This window comes from Lissotriton vulgaris, chromosome 2_1 (assembly GCF_964263255.1).
Source record: "Lissotriton vulgaris chromosome 2_1, aLisVul1.2, whole genome shotgun sequence".
Taxonomy (NCBI): Eukaryota; Metazoa; Chordata; class Amphibia; order Caudata; family Salamandridae; genus Lissotriton; species Lissotriton vulgaris.
Window position 1 is genome coordinate 468,073,940 of NC_141687.1, and position 18,884 is coordinate 468,092,823.

General features: G+C 46.4%; 1 protein-coding gene across 2 annotated transcripts in view; it reads left to right on the forward strand.

Annotated features, from left to right (window-relative positions):
- The first annotated feature begins 6,330 nt into the window (after positions 1–6,330).
- The window catches only part of NAB1 (NGFI-A binding protein 1), a 140,694-nt gene continuing 128,140 nt past the window's right edge, over positions 6,331–18,884 (forward strand). For both annotated transcript variants that reach the window (XM_086955377.1, XM_086955379.1), the window contains exon 1: positions 6,331–6,637. The gene's annotated coding sequence lies outside the window, so the exon portion shown is untranslated. The remainder of the gene's footprint in view (positions 6,638–18,884) is intronic.

Genomic DNA, 18,884 nt, shown 5'->3' on the forward strand with positions numbered 1-18,884 from the left:
GTGCGGGGTCAGTTCGAAATTTAGTAATGGTAGATGCTATCCACCAAAGTGGGGTGTATATGGGTCACATCCCAAACCCAACGCACTGTGGTCATATTCTAATGATATAGGCATACATGGTAGTGTAGATTGGTGCTGGAACTTTGTAAAAAGCTCTGACCCTTGTTCACAGAACTATAGTTATATTTGAGCTTACCAGCACATTCAACTACAACAGCCCGTAAATATGGGTAGACATGGGCTTTGACAACAATAGGGAGGAGCTCTTGGGAGACTTATTTGGCAAAAATGACACAAGGACAACACAGGCTACATCTAAAATACCTAAGACAGAGAGGTTAAAAAACAAATTCATACGGTTGTAAGATTAAAAAAACAAAAACTCGCCAAATGGTGGGATGGGGCCACTCTAAAAAAATATCTAGAGAATAGGAGCATCCCACGTGGTCTTCGAATTCTTATCTTTCCTAATTACGAAGATCTGGACGCGGACAATCTAGGGAAGTGGGAGGATGGTTTATATAATGCATCCTACAAAATGATGGATATTTTGATTCGGAACCCTGAATGCAAACTTAAGAAAATCAGAGAAGACATTTCCCAATTAGAGAAAGAAATTAGTGACATTGACTTGACTGACGTTATACAACAACAGGGTTCGCGATGAGCTCCAGATTTGCTCAATCCTACGCCAATTTATTCATGGGGCTATATGAGGTGGAGCATGCCTGGGGCCCTGGGGCTTCGCAATGGATAGAGAGCATTTTGTTCTATGTCCTATACATTGATGAAGTATTACTAATATGGAAAGGCAGTAAAAAAGATCTGGAAGATTACTTTCTCTATTTAAACACCAATATCTGGCAGCAAAGCAATTGTGTAATGTTTTTAAAAGAATAACATAAAGGAGGATAACTGCGTATCAATAAAGATTTTGAATTGACTACAATCAAGACATGTGGCTGATTAGTAATTATGCTTGTGAAGTCTTCTCTGTTTGATATTTGTTTTTATTGCTAAACATTACTTACACAACATTAGCTATATACATAAAAATACGATTTTCTCGGGTGCGGGTCAGTTTGGAATTGATTTGAACACTTGCATAATTCATTGTGAAGTGATAACAAACAGAACCCTTTTTCCCCTCTATTGCATTTGCATCTTGTGGTAGGCCAAAGGTCGCTCCCAGTCAAGGTTAGACTCCTATAAAAGGAGAGATGATTGCTTTTGAGTGAGGTCTTTGAGTTAGGCCCAGGTGGAACTACAAATAAGAGATTAACCCCCCACCCGTTGCCCCCCCACCCCACCCCACCCCACCCCAATCCCTTGCAGGCTGCTGATTTGAAAGGAAAGCAGACAACATGCTGGCGTCGCTGAATAAGTCCTGATATTGGCAAAGTAAACTGGGATAAATTTAACAGATTTCACTGATGTTGGCCAGATCTGGCTCAATATTATATGCCGGATCCCCTCATTTCCTGAACTGATTAAAGGAAATACGTACTGAAGGAAAGAGTGCAAAGCTGGTGTTGAACAGGGAAGAGAACAAGTGAGATAATGCAGATAGAGAATTCAGGAAGATGTGGAGAGAATAGGGAATTTACAACCCTGGCATCACCCTGACCATATGGGCATGCAAAACTGGTTGTGACTTAGCCCTCGGGGGGCACACACACACACACAGTGCTGCTTTTATTTACAGTTGGTACATATATGAACATCACTCTGTGCGGTCTGCAGAGAGGACAAGGATTAGATATGCATGCAGGTTAAATATCTTCATGACTCACTGGCAGACACTGTGAGAAACTTGCACTGCCTTTAGCCTAGGGGTTTTCTATTGTGCCATGTTGTAAGCACCCACCTATACCCCGACCTCACTCAGACACCTAGCGGTGACTTGGTTCACAATATTTAAGAGTCAGAAGTTGGATGAAAGTAAAACTAAAGAAGCACAACCTCTTGAAAAACACAAACACTCTTCAGGATTGTAGAATGAAGTAAAACTTGAAATATAAACAGACATGGATTACCTAAGTCTTTTTATAGTTACTGTTGAGAACTTCACAGATGCTTTGGCCTATAAACTAAAGGACATATGTATTGGTTGCAACAGTCAAGTCAAGTCAAGTCAAAGAATTTATATAGTGCACTACATACCCAGAGGGTCTCAAGGCGCTTAGGGAGGGGAGGAGGATTGCTTGTCAAATATCCATGTTTTAAGTTGCTTTCTGAATGCTAGGTGGTTCTGGGTAAGGCGAAGGTAAGTGGGGAGTGAGTTCCAAGTTTTAGCTGCCAGGTATGAGAAGGATCTTCCTCCCATGGTGGTCTTGTTGATGCGGGGTACAGTGGCGAGGGCTTGGCTGGAAGAACGTAGTTGGCGGGAGGGGGTGTAGAAGGACAGTCGTGAGTTGAGGCATTCTGGTCCGATGTCGTAGAGTGATTTGTGTGCGTGGGTCAGCAGTCGGAAAGTGATCCTCTTATCGACGGGCAGCCAGTGGAGGTCTTTCAGGTGGCCAGAGATGTGTTCGTTACGCGGGATGTCTAATATGATCCTGGCTGAGGCGTTTTGGATTCGTTGGAGTTTCTTCTGGATTTTAGCGGTAGTACCTGCGTAGAGGGTGTTTCCGTAGTCCAGTCGGCTCGTGACCAGAGCATGGGTGACTGTTTTTCTGGTTTCGGTGGGGATCCAGCGAAATGTTTTTTTGAGCATGCGAAGAATGTTGAAGCAAGATGAGGATACGGCGCTGACTTGTCTGTTCATTGAAAGTGAAGAATCCAGGATAACGCCTAGGTTCCGTGCGTGGTCTGTCGGGATGGGTGCTTTTCCAAGGGCTTCTGGCCACCAAGAGTCGTCCCATGCAGAGGGGGATGTACCTAAGATGAGGACTTCTGTTTTATCTGAGTTCAGTTTCAGACGGCTGTGTTTCATCCATTCGGCAACTTCTTTCATTCCTTCGTGTAGGTTGGTTTTGGCGGTGCTGGGGTCATTGGTGAGAGAAAGGATCAGTTATTTATTTATTTATTTCCAAGTTTGCTTTTGCACCTGCCCCACTCAAAGCCCTGGGTGGGTGATAAGTGTAAATGAGCTGCAGTCTGATGAGATTGCTCGGGTCAAAGGTGATATGAGAGTAGGCAGAACTAATAAAGATGGTGTATGGAGGGATATGAGACAAGAGCAAAGTAGACAGTGACAGCAGACTTGGGTGAGCGTTATGGTTCGATGTTGGTAGAGGACATCGCTGAAAATATCAGGAAATGCTTCTTTTTCCTTTCTGCTACAAGTATTGTTGCATTCATTTCGACCTCAAACAGATTCATGTACTTCTTGCCAGGATTAGAATTTTTAGTCTAGTCTTTTCTGCAACAGTAAGGCAAAAAGACAGGTCCTGTGTAACTTTTACTAGACTATAATTTTGCTCCATCGAATAAGAATTTAGGGCACGTTCAGGATTTACATGACTACTGAATTGCCTCTTAGTTCACTAATGGCATTGCTCTTGCGGGCGAGGCATGAATTTTCTCAAAACCTATCACTTTTAATACCTGTCTATGCAGTGATATAAACTGACATGTTAAGATGAAACATTTCCGCACGCTAAAGAAGTGCACTTTTTTATTTTTTACAAGATTGTATAATAATCTTAAATGTGTGTGTTGCAAGATATACATGCATAATATGTGCATTGCTCGACTTGTGCATGAACTCTTCGAGCCAAGCTAGACCCCCGGCTTGGCTCCCCCTATTAATTTGCCTGCATATGATCCAGGGCCGGACTGGCCGTAGCGGACACCGGGCAATCCCCCGGTGCACCGCACAGGTGGGGGCCAGTTTGGAGGCCCTGGAGGCAGTTTTTGTTACAGGGCCGTTTTTGCAGCATAATTGCCCAGAAACAAAATCGGCCGAAAACCGACCCTGGCAAAGAGCTCGGCGGCACCCCACTGCCTCCCCCCCCCGGCCGAGCACTTTGCCAGGGCTGGTTTTGGTTCCCAGTCCGACCCTGATATGATCCTCTATTTGCGAGTCAGGCTTAATGCATGGGGCCTTTAGTCACTTGATAAAAAGATTTGCAAGGACTGAAACATGAAGCCCTGCCCACATGCACAGATTTGACAGCTCCACAATCAAGGCTTCTTCTAGCAGAGTTGAAAAAGAAGTCTTGCAGTGGAAAAACATTTAAAATAAGTGATCCAACTGTTACTTGTGTATTAAATATCTTATTAAACAAGAGAAAAGAGGTATTTGGCAAAACAAGAACAGTTTGTTTAATTAAACATGGAGGCCGGGAGAACAGTTACAGGCACATGGTCTGAGGACGGTCTTAATTTACATTCAGTTGGCATCCTTTCTTCAGGTTGTAAAGTTCTCTGGCGATCCATATATGGTGAGGAATGTTGGTTGCTGCCTTAGAGTCAGAAATGAATGGTCAAATGGTTACTACAAGTGGGCCATGACCTTGCGCGGACACAATGTGGCCAGTGTGTAACGTGCCTCAAGTCAACCTAATAACGTGTCTAGATGCCCGGCATGGGGAGCGTGAGATCATTGCATGTGCTGTGTTCTGATTGGCTATATGTTCCCAACTCATGTGGCATCAAACTTTTTGGTGTCTTTGAAGAGCGTGAACCCCGTCTAGTCATGTGTGCGTTATTGGGGTCATTTTTCCTTGACCATTGTATGTTCGGTGTGCCTATCTGTGGGATTTATCTAGGGTTTCCTGTGCTATCATCTGCCAGCTACACATCAACCCACCTGTGAACTATAAATCAGTAACCGAGGGTTTGAGTCTCAGAGCTTGCCTGACTATGTATTTGCGAGTCTTGGTTGAAGTGGAGTTTACAATGGCTGATTTTGTTACTAGGGACATGATTTCTTTTTCATAAATGAATGTATCTATTTCATATTAACATTATCATTTTCCATATTAACACCACAGCAGGGACTCCAGACTGTTGTGTTGTATGTGACTGTAATCATGAGTTCCCAGGGAGAACTACCAAGCTTGGGTGTGACGGGTAGGGGCATAGCTTTAGGTAGAGTGTTTTGGGTGTGACACCCCTCAAATGCATCGTTAGTTTGGTATTTGGGACTGGGAACAGTGAGTCAGGTCTGCTATGTCTGTGTTGCCTTTTCTCGTTGTTCTCATTTCACTAACCGGTTTTAGCTTGTTGGTTTTTTGGATTAGGTTCAAAAATATATATAGTGACGAGTTTACCGAAAAGCAGTAATTCGGCATGCATTGAAGTACTCCTCAAACTGATGGAAATATACTACTTTTTGGACGTCACAGACATTGGCAGTAGTAGGCTTGAAAAGCTGCACCAGTCTCAAGCTTCAAGGCATTCTACTGGCGATCAAACACCCTAAAGGCGATGGCATTAATGCTTGCAAATAGTCTAACCAACGGCAATCGCCTGGGGTAGCATTCCACCCCACCATTTTTCACCCAGTGTGCCCCTCTAGACAGAGGCTTACCTAATGCAAATCAGTACTGACCTTGCTCCTCATGCAGTCTATCCTGAACCTTGAAAACCAGTGCCTTTTTAGTTGGGAAATTTTAGATGCACAATCTCTCCAATCTCAGAGACTAATCCACGCCCCTGCCCTGAGGCTAATTTGAATTGTAACTCAATTTTGGGCTGGGTCTCAAAATCTGGCAACACTAACTTCATCCTTCTTTAGTCTTCTGATCTTTCCTCACGTCCATCCTCTTTTCCATGTTGTGTTTCCCTCATTTGTTCATTGGTCTGCTTTATCCGCCACTATACCTCTCCATCGTGTGTCCTTCCCTCTGTCTCTTCCCTTTTAATTCATTTAATCTCTTTTAGCCTTCAATTTCTCTCACCCTGTCCTTCCCTCCCTCACCTCCTACAGCATGTTTCTCACCCTCTGTTCTTCCTTTCCACTCACCTACTTGTATTTCTCTCCTGTCAGACTCTTGCCCGTCCCTCTCCCTCTCATCTCCTGGCTGCCCTTCCCTTCCCCTCAGGCTCTTCTTGCCTTTCCCTCCTTCTCGTCTACTATCATTCCCTGCCTGTCAGACTCAAGACCTGCAATCTCTCACCCCACGCTCCCTCCCTTGGTTGCCCGGCTCTCATCCCCTCCCACTCCCTCCCGTGGTAGCCTATCCTTCCCTTTATCTCTCACCACACTCCCCCCCCTTTAGTAGCCTGCCCTGCCCTCCTTCGCCCCCTCCCTCCCTCTCCCCGGTGCGCGTGCGAGCGCCGGGCTCGGTATTCCAGGCTGCTGCCTGTCGCCCACGCCCAGCCTCCCTCCCACGCAGGATCTGCGTCACAGGCCTATGTGTGGGAGGGTGGGAGGGAGACAGCAGAGCTCGGAGCGGAAGATCCCAATCCGAGCGGCAGAGGGGGGACGAAGGGGGGTGGGTGCGGAGGAGGAGGGAGGAAGAGAAGCTACCGTCCTCGCCCAGCATTACCACACTCCCACCCACAGCTGCAAGGCTGCCCGGCTCCAGCACAGGCCGGTCCTGGCAGAAAGGGACAGGACAGGAGACCACTGGCCGCTAACAGAGTGCCCACCCTTGTGGGCACCAGATGGGTAGAGTGCCTGTCCTGCTGTCAGGGGGTGCTGTTGGCACTGAGTGAACGAACAAGGCAGCCACCGCCGCTTGGGGTAAGTTGCACTCACTTAGTGTTTGCCTCTTCACAGCTCGGGTAAGTGGCACTCACTCATGCTTGGTACTTTAGGGGACTTCTGAACTTTTATTTTTTATCATTGCATCATTCCTTCAGGCGTACAAGGCACCTTGAGCACTTCATCATCATATTCATAACGTACGAAATCACAGGGTATCCGACTGTTCATAGGGCTGCAGAACAGTGCACTCACACTGCATTGCCCTGCTGTGCACGTATGCACTGGCCTACACTATAAGCGTCACCTCACGCTCTGGGAACTTTGCACGAACAACTTGCACCGAACGCTTAAGTTCCCATAACGCGCAACTGCACTGCTCTACCGTGTACACTTCACAACTGCATGTGTTTTGAACTATACTTTCACAACCCCGTGTACCCTCGCGTGCATATCCTTCACAGTTCGTGCACTGCACACTCTTCGTTTTAGAAAACTCTTGATTTAATGCACTTCACTAATGTATGCACCAGCTTGTGTTCTGTTCTGATCTACACTCCGCAACACGACTTACCTGTATTTTACTTTTCGACTCTTTATGCAGTTGCATACCGTTTACACTATGCTCTTACCACCGTTGCATTTCTGCACGCGCATCCCTATCTCACTCCACATAACTGTTAGTTACACTACATAACAGCAGAGGACAGCATCCGATCAGCTCTTGTAGACTTCTTAATACTACTTATACACTTGTGTGATCCGCTTGAAGAAACTCGCCACATTAGTCCTGCACGTGCACACTTTATTGCACAAGTTCGCGCTATATAAAAATGTATAAATACATTTAAAAAAAATAGTCACATGCGCTGTTCCGCAATCCGCAGAAACAAAGCGTTCACACAGCTTTAACCTTTTGCGTGCACTCTGCGCTTCACTGAACTATACGGGGCAGATTTACAAGACCCCTGCACTACATTTGCCTCATTTTACCCATGTTAAAAATGACGCAAAAGTGGCGTAGGGGGCTTGCAAACCTGCCCCTACATTTCTATCTTGCGTTCTATTGACACTTCGCATCAGTTTTCGCCTGAGTGCTCTCTCTGCTTCACATTTCACAGTATCAACACCCTGCATGTACTTTGCAGTGCACGCTGCAAAGTACTTCTAAATACACTCAAGTGCTTCATTGTGTTGAACGCTATGCACTGTACAGTTTCACTTTATCATATGGCTTGTGTATTTGGATTGTGTACTTGAGTATATTGTATGCTTGAGCTTCAGTTTTTAAAGTTCTGTTACTTTACTTACAAGCAAAAAGTAATTTGAAGGTAACCAGCACACGCATTGCTTAAAACTGACTCCGTTTTAAGCATTGCATGTGCTGGCTTTTTGGGCCAATAGTAATGTGCGAAACGTGCTGTACTCTGGATGCACTGTCACGTGTCATTTGGGGCTACCACGTGACTCACGTCAGGAAGCCATAACATTTCCGGTCTCGCACCCACCTTTCAAATTAAGTTTTCAAGTAAGGCATGTCAGCGGGTTCATTTGACTACAAGTCCCAGCGTACGCTCTTGCATGAAATGAAAGACTAGCAGGTAAACGAGGTTTGCATATGACGGAATGATTATATGGTTCTTCTCCTTATTTTTATTCAGAGGTACAGTACTTTAAAATAAATTCACATGTCACAAGGCTGCTCACATGGCCAGCAAATGCAGTAACTGAGCAACACAGTTAATTTTCCAGTTGTTTCCGCTTTTTGTGTTGTATGAAGTAATGGTCCCTCAACTCTTTTTGGCTGCTAATGATATCCACCAAAGAAAGACCTGTTATAGAGGAGAGGGTGGGGGCTAGGGAGGGAAGGTGGAGGTCCGCTGCCTCCGTTTTGAACTTGGTTCTGTCACATATGAGGATGCGGTCATATGCAGGTGACACTGACTGAACGCTGCACTGTACGCCCATTTCTATTTTTTATGTCTGGCGTAGATACAGTTTTTTTTGCCAGTTTAATGTAATACAAAATATAGGGGCAGTGGGTCAGCTTAAATTCGGCCATTGGCTCTTTTTTACTGTGAGTGAGAACTTAGCTTTATCACAGGCAAACATCCGCTGATAAAGATTTGCAATCAAATTCCAGGGGTTGCTGGCCAATACTTTACTGTGTTATTGTGTTTTTTCTTTCCATCCATTCTTGACCCCTTTTTTTAACTATTTTTTAGTCTTCTTGAGTGTTTAAACTGTGTCTTCAGATTACAATAATTGAATCCAATGCACCTTTTCTTTGTACCAAAAAGAATCATATATTCCTGTGTTGTACATTAAAACTAAAAGGTGCACCTATTTTATATTAAGCACCCACACATTTCTATTAAATTATATGTGATGGTTCATTTTTACAGTTTAATATTTTTATTGCAGTCACACGACTGGCAGGTCTAGACATTGTCATTTTTAGTTTTCTTGTTTATATTTTTGTTGCATGTCTCTGAAGTTAAAAATGAACCATTGCACCATATTGCCATAATCAGACCTATTGGCTTTACCAATGCTTGTTCTTAGTATTTGTTTTCAATCACTGTGGTAGCTTCCTTACTTTTTTTATATTTCACCAATTCACTTTAATTTATCCATTACAGCAGGGTCAGCCCTCCGGTGAAGATTGTTGCTATTAGTGTGCACTATATACTTCAGAAATAAGCTGCAGTATATCAAGATGTCCCTTAGTTGTCTCTTCTGGAAGTTCTGTATTGATCGCTGTGTAACTGTCGTAGCGTGGCCTGATGTTAGCGTTGCGGGCATAGAGCAGGGATCACTCAACCTTGGACCTGGAGGAGCTGGGTTCGAGCATCGGTAATGACGCTAAAACATCCTGTGATTCTGGGCAAATCACTTAATCTCCCAGTGCCTAACAAAAACGAATGAGTGTCTTCATGTAACGTAACTGGTGCTATGTAAAGCGCTCTGATACCCGATTCGGGTCAAGTTTGTGCTATATAAAACTTTGCAAAAAACAAAGCAAAAAAAAAACGTACTGGACACAGTAGCGGTGTAACACGCTAAACCTCGTGTCGCGCGAGGTTAGCCCCTTTTATTAGCTTCACTCACGTAAGGACGCCAGACCACGTCTGGACGTTCATTAGTGTGACGGTCAGCACACCAGTGTTTAACGCTAGCACGTGCTGAACCAAGACCGCCCTTGCACTCACGCTGGCGGCGTGAGTGTGTGTATAAATTAAAGATGGACGGAGCCGCGAGGCAGTCCGCAACACACGCCGATACTGTGTGTGTGTGTCGGTTATTAACGTGGCGCGCTAATTAGGCCCAGCGTGACTTTGGTATCAGGAGGGACCCCCCTGATCATAACTTTGGCGACGAGGGTGGGGATCATCACACGCTGCTTTTGCCCAGCCCCATAAGGTTGCGCAAGCTGTCTCTGCTATACTTCAAGAAGCAACAGCCTACACCTTGTTTCGCCTCAGGGCCTCACAAGCAGCCCTTCCTGGCCAGAGTTTCAAACACGGCTGCCCCCTCCTGCCAAGCAACACTTGCCACAGGAGCCTCGGATATCTCCTGCTCGCATCAAGAAGGGGCAAATTGCGACATCCGGGCGGAGCCAAATGACAGCACTGACCCACACCAGACCGGTGAGTGGCATACCACTGGAAGAGCGCAAGCTATCACGATTCCTACATCGTGCGCCAGCACCTACGCGCCTAGGCCCACCACGAGGCACCAGCTTCCTTGACAAGACGCTTTCCTGCACCTACGTCTGGTACAATGGGAGATCAGGATAACGCCGCCTAGGCCCCTGCGCCGTCAGTTCCCCATCACCCACCTTCAGGAGTCATGCCTCCATTCAGCGAGTCGGCAGGCCCCTCCACAGCAGCGGCGCGGTGGCAGACCTGGCTAGGTCGCCTGGAGAATTACTTAATCGCCACAAGGGAAAAGAATGGCGCAGTGAAACGGTCATTGCTACTCCACTACGCGGGGGAGGAAATTTACCTTTTGTTCAAGCACCTACCAAACACAGGAAACCCTGACGACTACGCAGCAGCTGTCACCGCCCTGAATGCCCACTTCGACCCGCAAATGAACCCGGACTTCAAACACTTTAAGCTCAGACAAGCCAAGCAGGCAGAGGGCGAGTCAGTAGACGCTTTTCATGCATGACTCCGGGAACTAGCTGCCACCCACATTGTAGGAGACAGGCCCACAGAAGAAATAGGGGCCCAGCTAATTTTTGGAATTCGCAGCAAAGTTCTACGTGGCCTCATACTCAGGCAACCGAACATCCTGATGAATGACATCCTAGTACTGGTGCGATCTCATGATCTGTCGGCAGCGCAAGCAGAGGAAAGGGACACGGTGTAGTGCGAGGAGCGGAGAAGGGCGTCACGGTCAAAACAGAGAAGGCCGACGCAGTCAAGACACCAGACAGAATTTACAAACCTCGTGATCGCCAACCACAAACCCCAAAGACTCAATGCGGGTATTGTGGATACCAAGACCACCCTTCACAAGCATGCCCGGCACAAGGAAAGACCTGCACCAACTGCGGCATCACGAATCACTTCGCGTCAGTATGCAGAAAGAGAACGCAGTGCAGGGAAGGGAACAGACCACGGCACATGAGGAAGATGGGCAGGCAACATTCGCAAGTGTCACTTGCATCACACCCCAGAGGGAGGAAGATGGAACAACCAACCTACCAACCAGATGAGTCCACATCAGAGGACGAAGGAACAATCTGCTTGCTTTCGTTCACCCGAGCCCTAAAGAGCCGGAGGCGACCCCAACCTCACTGCATAGTACAGGTAGCTGGGACTGACGTCAAAGCTGTGATCGACACTAGGGCCTCAGTAACAGTAATGTGGATCCAGCAGTTGAGACCCAGGCCAAAACTGAGACCGTCGAAGGCACAGATCTTTGCATATGGAAGCGACTCACCACTACCCCTCCGAGGCAAAATGATCGTGTCAGAGCGGTCAGAAGACGTTGAGATCACCATTGACATTCACGTCATTAACCAGGAGGTGGACACTCTCCTCAGCAGCCATGCAGCTGAAGACCTAGGCCTGGTAATGTTTGCTAAAAGGATACAAGCAGACCAAACAGAAGAACTACTGAGCCAGTTCAGTGACCTGTTCAAAGGACTAGGGAAGATAAAGAGACCCCCCATCCGCCTGCACATAGACTCTACCGTCCCGCCAACAGCCCTACGACACCGAAGGATCCCATTCCACCTACAACCGCTAGTAGAGGAAGAACTACAGAAACTCTAAGACCAAGGGGTCATAGAGAGAGGATCCGGGCCCAGGCAGTGGGTGTCACCCATGGTGATTGCTGAAAAGCCACGCCAATTAGGAAAGATCAGACTCTGCATTGACATGCGCCTTCCCAACAAGGTTATTCGGTGGATACGCCACATCACGCTGACTATGGACGACATTGTTGCCGACCTGAACGGATCCAGGTGGTTTTTGAAGCTGGACCTGAACGTGGGCTATCACCAACTAGCTCTTGCCAAAGACAGTCGGTACATCGTCACGTTCAGCACGCACCTAGGCCTCCGGAGGTACAAATGACTGAACTTCGGGATATCCTCCGCCGCGGAAATATTCAAGAACGCTGTTAAAGAGATCCTAGTATGGCTACCTGGCGTCCTCAACGTAAGTGATGACATACTCATCCACTCATGGACAGCGCAAGAGCACTACCGGCATGTGAGAGCTACCCTGAAGAGACTCCTAGACCACAGCGTCACCCTCCACTGAGAGAAGTGTCTGCTGTTCCAACAAAAGATCGAATTCTTCGGATACACCTTCACCCAAGAAGGCATACAGGTCGACCCAAGGAAGTCCCAAGCAATGAAGATCGCAGCTGCACCCCTCTATGTGGCGGAAGTACGCAACCTCCTGGGAATGGCCACATACTGCGGATGTTTCATTCCAGACTTCACAACTCTTGCAAAACCACTCTGAAACCTCACCAGGGCAGAGACCACGTGGCAGTGGGGTCCGGCGGACGAGAAAGCGTTCTAAGCAGTCAAGAAGGCCATTCTCAACCACACCACGCTGGTATACTTCGACCCGGCAAAGAAGACAGAAGTACTAGTAGATGCCAGCCCCGTAGGCCTCGGGGCCATTATCACCCAAGAACAAGAGCCAGGGCGATGGGCTGCCTTAGCGTACGTTAGCAAAGTGTTATCCCCGATTGAAAAGCAATACTCTCAAATCGAGAGAGAAGCCCTGGCCACCCAATGAGGATGCAGACACTTCCACCTCTACAAATGCGGGCACCCGTTCATGGTAGTCACAGATCACCAAACACTAGTACCGCTTTTCAAAGGCTCAGCGCCTCACCCTCCGCCACGCATTGAAAGATGGGCCATCGGGCTCCAGCACTACGATATGGACGGTGTGTACTGGCCCAGTGCCAAAAACTCGGACGACTTACTGTCCCGACATCCAGACACGATGGGGGAGAGCGACGAAAAGCCCAGCAACAACGACACAGAGGCACACCTGGACATGGTAGCGACACTGACGTGTCCCCGGGCGCTTACGTTCGAAGAAGTAGCTACCGCCGCAGAATAAGACACCGTCATGATCAAAGTCCGGGAAGCCAGCCAAGGAGGACTGTGGCACCAATTTCTACAAGCTGCAAACGCTTGGTCAGATCCATAAAAAGAAAGGCTGATGAACATGTGGAGTGACCAAAACGAACTAACCTCACCAGAGGGGGTATTCTCCTCGGAGGACCTCGCAGCATTATCCCGGCTTCCCTACAAGCATGCGCGATGCAACTTGCCCAAGGGGACATCAAGGAGTGGAGAAAATGAAGGCGCGAATGAGAGAGAAGGTCTGGTTCCCAGGGATGGACACTTTAGTGGAAGAAACAGTCCAGAGGTGCCCATTCTACCAACTCATGAGCGGACCAGAATGACCAGCATCCATACTCACTGAGGAGCACTGCCGGCGACCGTGGGAAAAAGTAAGCACAGATTTTGGGAGCTTCCCTGATGGGTGCGTCACGCTATCTCTCATTGACAGCTACTCAAAGTACCCAGTGGTAGAAGTTGTACCATCAACTCCCTTCTGGCACGTCGGCCCAGCTCTCGAAAAGATATTCAGCCTGTTTGGGTGTCCAGATGAACTCCGCAGTGACAAAGGGCCTCCATTTCAAGGACACGAGTTCCGTGAGTTCATGCACCACCACGGTATCTGGCACCAGCACATCACCCCACAATGGCCCCAAGCCAACGGAGAGGTGGAACGTCTCATGAGGACAATAAACAAAGCCCTCAGCATCGCTCTGGCAGAGCAAAGCAACCCGGAATATGAACCGCAAAGGATTCTGCAGGAATACCGAAGCACCCCACACTGCTCAACACGCCAAGCGCCCTGGGCGCTAATGTTTCACGGCACCTGCAGAGACGGCCTCCCAACTGCACCTGGTTGGTCCCCCCTCCTTCCCCCATTTGATTAAAGGGGTGCCTTTCGGAGGAGGGAACAGCACAACAATGCTGCTAGCATTTCGTCAGCTACAACAAGGGGACACTGTCATCATGAAGGACAGGAGACCAGGAGGGAAATTCTGGACAAGGTATGAGCAAGGGTACTGGACAGTAACCACCACACGAGGGACCATGGTGACGGTCGAGAAGGCAGGAGAAACAGTGACCCGCAACGTCTCTTGGTTCAAACGGGTGGACAGGCCCCACCCCACACCTGCCATCGCAGACCCTGCCGAAGGACCGGAGACCATGCCAGGTGAACCCCAAGTAGTCGACGACCACCATCCTGAAGCGATCCCAGTGCCGACAAGTCTGAAAGCCCCTGGCGAAAACCCCAGCCTACTTTCGGGGCCTACCACACGAGCTCCTGCCCCCACCACCTGCCGGGGTGGTCAATGTATACGATGAATGGATGTCCACATAGGTGCACATAGACATTTCAACGCATCCCAGCGTATCACAATGGTCTCCCTCCTGCTTTGGGAATGTCTCTGCTCATTGGGTGTCAGGGTCCAGCTCGCATATGGACCCCTTCCACTTTGTGAACGCTAGCGAAAACGTTTTTTAAGAGAGCGGTCCCAATGATTACTGCCTGCTCTTAAAAAAAGAAAACGTTAAATTTTTTTCTTTAAAACGCATCCCATTTTTCTTTAACCACTTGCATGCTGCCGCGAATCTGCGCCTGTGCGGCACATTCCGATCGCGGGTGCGGTCATGGCGGCCGGGAGCCGTCATCAGCACACGAGCACTGTGTGCCATGACGGCTCCCGGCCGTCATCCGCATGCAAGGGGTTAAGGAAAACGGGCTGCATTTTTAAACCTGCATTTGCAATGCAATAGGTCTCACATTTACGAGAGTTTGAGCTATTGTCATTGTAAAGGACAATGCCTTTTATTTATCTGTTTTGAAAGCAACACATAAATAAAAGGTATTGTCATTTACAATGTCAATAGCTTAAACTCTCGCAAATGCAAGACCTATTGCATTGTAAATGAGTTCAATGCCCATGCTATAAAGATTTAAAAAAGCGTTAGGAGAGAGCATCTCCTGCCTGCAACAGCAGGCAGGACAAAGCTACTTGAGAAAATAGTGAATGGAGGCTAATTAAAGCCTATTGAGCAACAACGTACTTAATAGGGGGTGTCCTCATAGGAGGTTATAAAATTAGACAAGGTGGTACTAAGGAGGGACTACTAAGTCTATTTACTAATGAAAAGCCAAACTTTACAGTGGCCAATGACACAAGCAAATGAAAAATATGGGCGGAGAGTGGACAGAGTTTCAAGTCCATACCTGAATACAGCATGCCTCGCTGAGCAGCACATGTGCTGCCAGGGCTCGCCCTAAAAAATTATTGCTTTCTTTAAAAGAAATCAAGAACATGGTGGTCTGCTGACCCCAGCAGGCCACCATCCCTGTGATTTTAGTGATTCCCAATGGGTCACAAATTGCAACCTACCTCATTAATATTGGTAGGTTGATTTGCGACCCACTTGGAATCATACATTAGGAATAGCTATTACCTAATTGTGATTTGCAGAAAATCGAAATTAGGTAATTGCTATTTTCCAAAATTGATACATGTGGCCTAAAGTCTGGACGTCCTTGGGGCTTACATGTGTTTGTGCAAAAACTGTAACATTAATGAAAATGAACACACCTCTGCCCCTGTGCTCATGTTGGTACACCCACCCAGGCACCAACTGGCGACCAGAGTGTGATACTACAATAACCAACACTAGAGTAGGTGGGACCTCTGTACAAACAGTGCCCTGATACATAAAGCAGTCTGGTACAGTTGGGCATGTTTGTGTGGAAATCATGTTTTTTTTTAAGGAAGAGGAGCCTGACTGCTTGTGTGTGTGTGTTTCTGGACTGATGAGTTTCTTCCTGCCTTTTGCCCTGGGGGAGAGGGTGGTGGATCCGTGCCTGCTGCGTGGGTGATTCCCAGAGAACTCCACAGCAAGAGGGATTTGGGAGTAGGCGTGCTTCAGCTGCAGTTGGAAAGCAACCATATATCATTCCATTGTTTGCCTAGCTCATGAAAATGTTACACAGAAGTGAGTGTGTGAACTTGCTGATGAGTAGAAGTGACCTAGTTTGGGTGTTAGGTGCACCTTCTGTCTCTAATAGCATAGAATCACGTATTTCCAACTTGTTTTTTAATTTTATTGCATTAAAACACGTTTTCCTGAAATTAATTTAAACCACATTGTTAAATGTCAGCACTGAAAACGTTTGCAGGCATATTCCAAAAATGCAATGTTAAGGTGACAACTGCAAGCCTGCTTTTGATGATGTGCACTACAGAACAGTCTTTAAAGTTCGAAATCCCTGTTTATAGTGGTTAACCTGAGAAAAGTCTCTAGAAATGATATAGTGAACTTCTAAGATTTGGTCATTTCTTGTTTGGTTTTCTTGGTGTCAGCCTAGTTCTACCTCCTGCCGTGCACACCTCATTACACTTTATTGACTCATCATTTAGCTGCGTAATTGTTATGAGAAACATAAAGATCAGGAAAAAGATCTGTGTTTTTGTTTCACCAATCATGCTCTTACGTTAATTACACGATTTGCCCTAACAAGGCTTTTGGTAACGTATGTACCATAATGTATTAACAACAGCAATAATTCATGCTTTATACGGGACCTACTTCCACAATTTTGCCAGTTTGGAGTGCTATAAATACCAGATCTATCTTCCTGCTACTAATTTCATCAGTAATTATTTTCTTGTTCTTGAAAGGATAGACATAATAGATCTGCCAATATGTAAACCAGGATGTGGGGTATCACACACATCTCAGAGTGACTGCTTAACTCACTTAGCTAACTTAAAGGCTTGCCATAGAACTTGTATGAGAGCGAAGTCATAAGGCAAACCCATACAGGAACACTTCCAATGCTGTGTATTTGATGAGAAGTGGGTACTCAAATAGGGGTGCTTCTGTCTCAACTGAGGGTGACTTCTCCGCCTAGAAATCAAATCAGGTGATTCCTGAGACTAAGCCCTCCCCACAATTCTATCCTACGTGGGTGACTCCATTGCGGTCTGTTTTAGGTCTTACTTATTTTACTTCTTTGAGGGTAGGATGATAAGGGCGGTCGATGCATCCGTACCACTACTAACGTGCACTAGGAAAACAGAAGGGTAGAGAGTAAGGCGCCAAAGAAATGGAGCTGAAAGATGGAATGGTCCACGTAAAAAATAGCAGGAGACACCTACGAGAGTAAAAGTATGACGAGGCTGGGATTCTCGTCTAGATTTTTACCTTACCAATCTCAAGAATCCCTGGTCGACAAATCTCTTTAGTCTGCATAGAAGTGTAAAGGAAGTTCTCTAATTACATACTTTAACAATTTACCAATGAACGATTACAGCTCACCCTAAAGGACCACTAACTCTGAAGAAAAGTTTAAAGATTTATTACAAAGCCAAAAAACACTTGAACATACATGCACCTCAGCAAGAGGTTCAAGAAATAAACTGGCACTAATACAAACATAATCCTATGCAGGAGTCTCAGGCGACTCAAAATAAAGAGCAGCGTTAATTCAAGAAGCATTAGGCAAGCAATAACAGTTCCCACTGGAAAATTCAACTGCATCTGCTCCAATGGAAAAGAAAGATTAGTCTATCCCTACACTAACTCTAAGGTGACATCCCTACTTAGCATCTCCTAAGTAAGAGGAAAAGGTGTCAGCTGTGAAGGCTCCCTAAGAAGCACATTCACTCTTTCCAGGTAAGTAGCCTAAGCTACTGAGCTCGTTCTAAGATGCTCCTTAATTTCTCCTGCCTAGTCCCCTCTGAGACCCATGTCTAACTGCATATCCAATTGGACTGCCTCAGTCAGGACTCGGTCTAACTCCAACTGACTCTAACCCTAGCTTCAATAGCAACTGACTCTCCACCCTCGGGGCACTTTCCCTAATACAAAATCCCAAACAGTAAACACGCCCATGGCACACCTCCTTCAGGCAGGTGCAGCCCCTCGTACTTTTCTAGCACTGGTACATCTTCTTCCAGAAATCGTTGCTGTGTCCGTGGGTCCCAGGCACCTTCTCCACCAAATGTTGCATCTCTGCATTCCTGTGCACTCCCTTCGTTCCTACTCCTATCAGCCTAACTTCTAAATAATGGCTCACTCTACCTAACAAGCTACATGGCCTTGCACCTGCAAAAGAAATGCATGAGAAACAATCTTTTACACATTCTAAGTTACATTTCGAAATTCAACTGCAGACGGAAGCTTTTTCCCAGGGAGAATATTCAACTCTACGTTTCTAATTATGCTAAGAAAACCACAATAAGGCCTCTGCTGGCGTTTTCATGTCTCAGGCCTTTACTCTTTTAAATGCATTTCTAATACAGCAATGTACGCGTTACATTAAACCCATTCTAAAGCTCCACATTTAAAATCATCCTAAAAGCACTATTTCATTGCATTCCTAAACATTAGTCTTTCTCATGTTAAAACACCACTTCTCTTTAATGACAAACTACACGTGCAACTTTAATATGGCACGTTCCAACCTAATGCAACATTTTATACGTGAAACAACAATTCTACAATATTCAAACCACTATTCCTTTGCTAAAGCTCTACATTAATCTGCAAATTCTATGAATACATTTCTACTTATTGCACAGATCCCCAGCCTAATACTACAAGCTAAATGTCACACATTAACTTGGGTGTTGACTACTGGCGATTATGGTGCACCCCTACAATATTCAAACAACATGGCGCTCTATCAAGTAC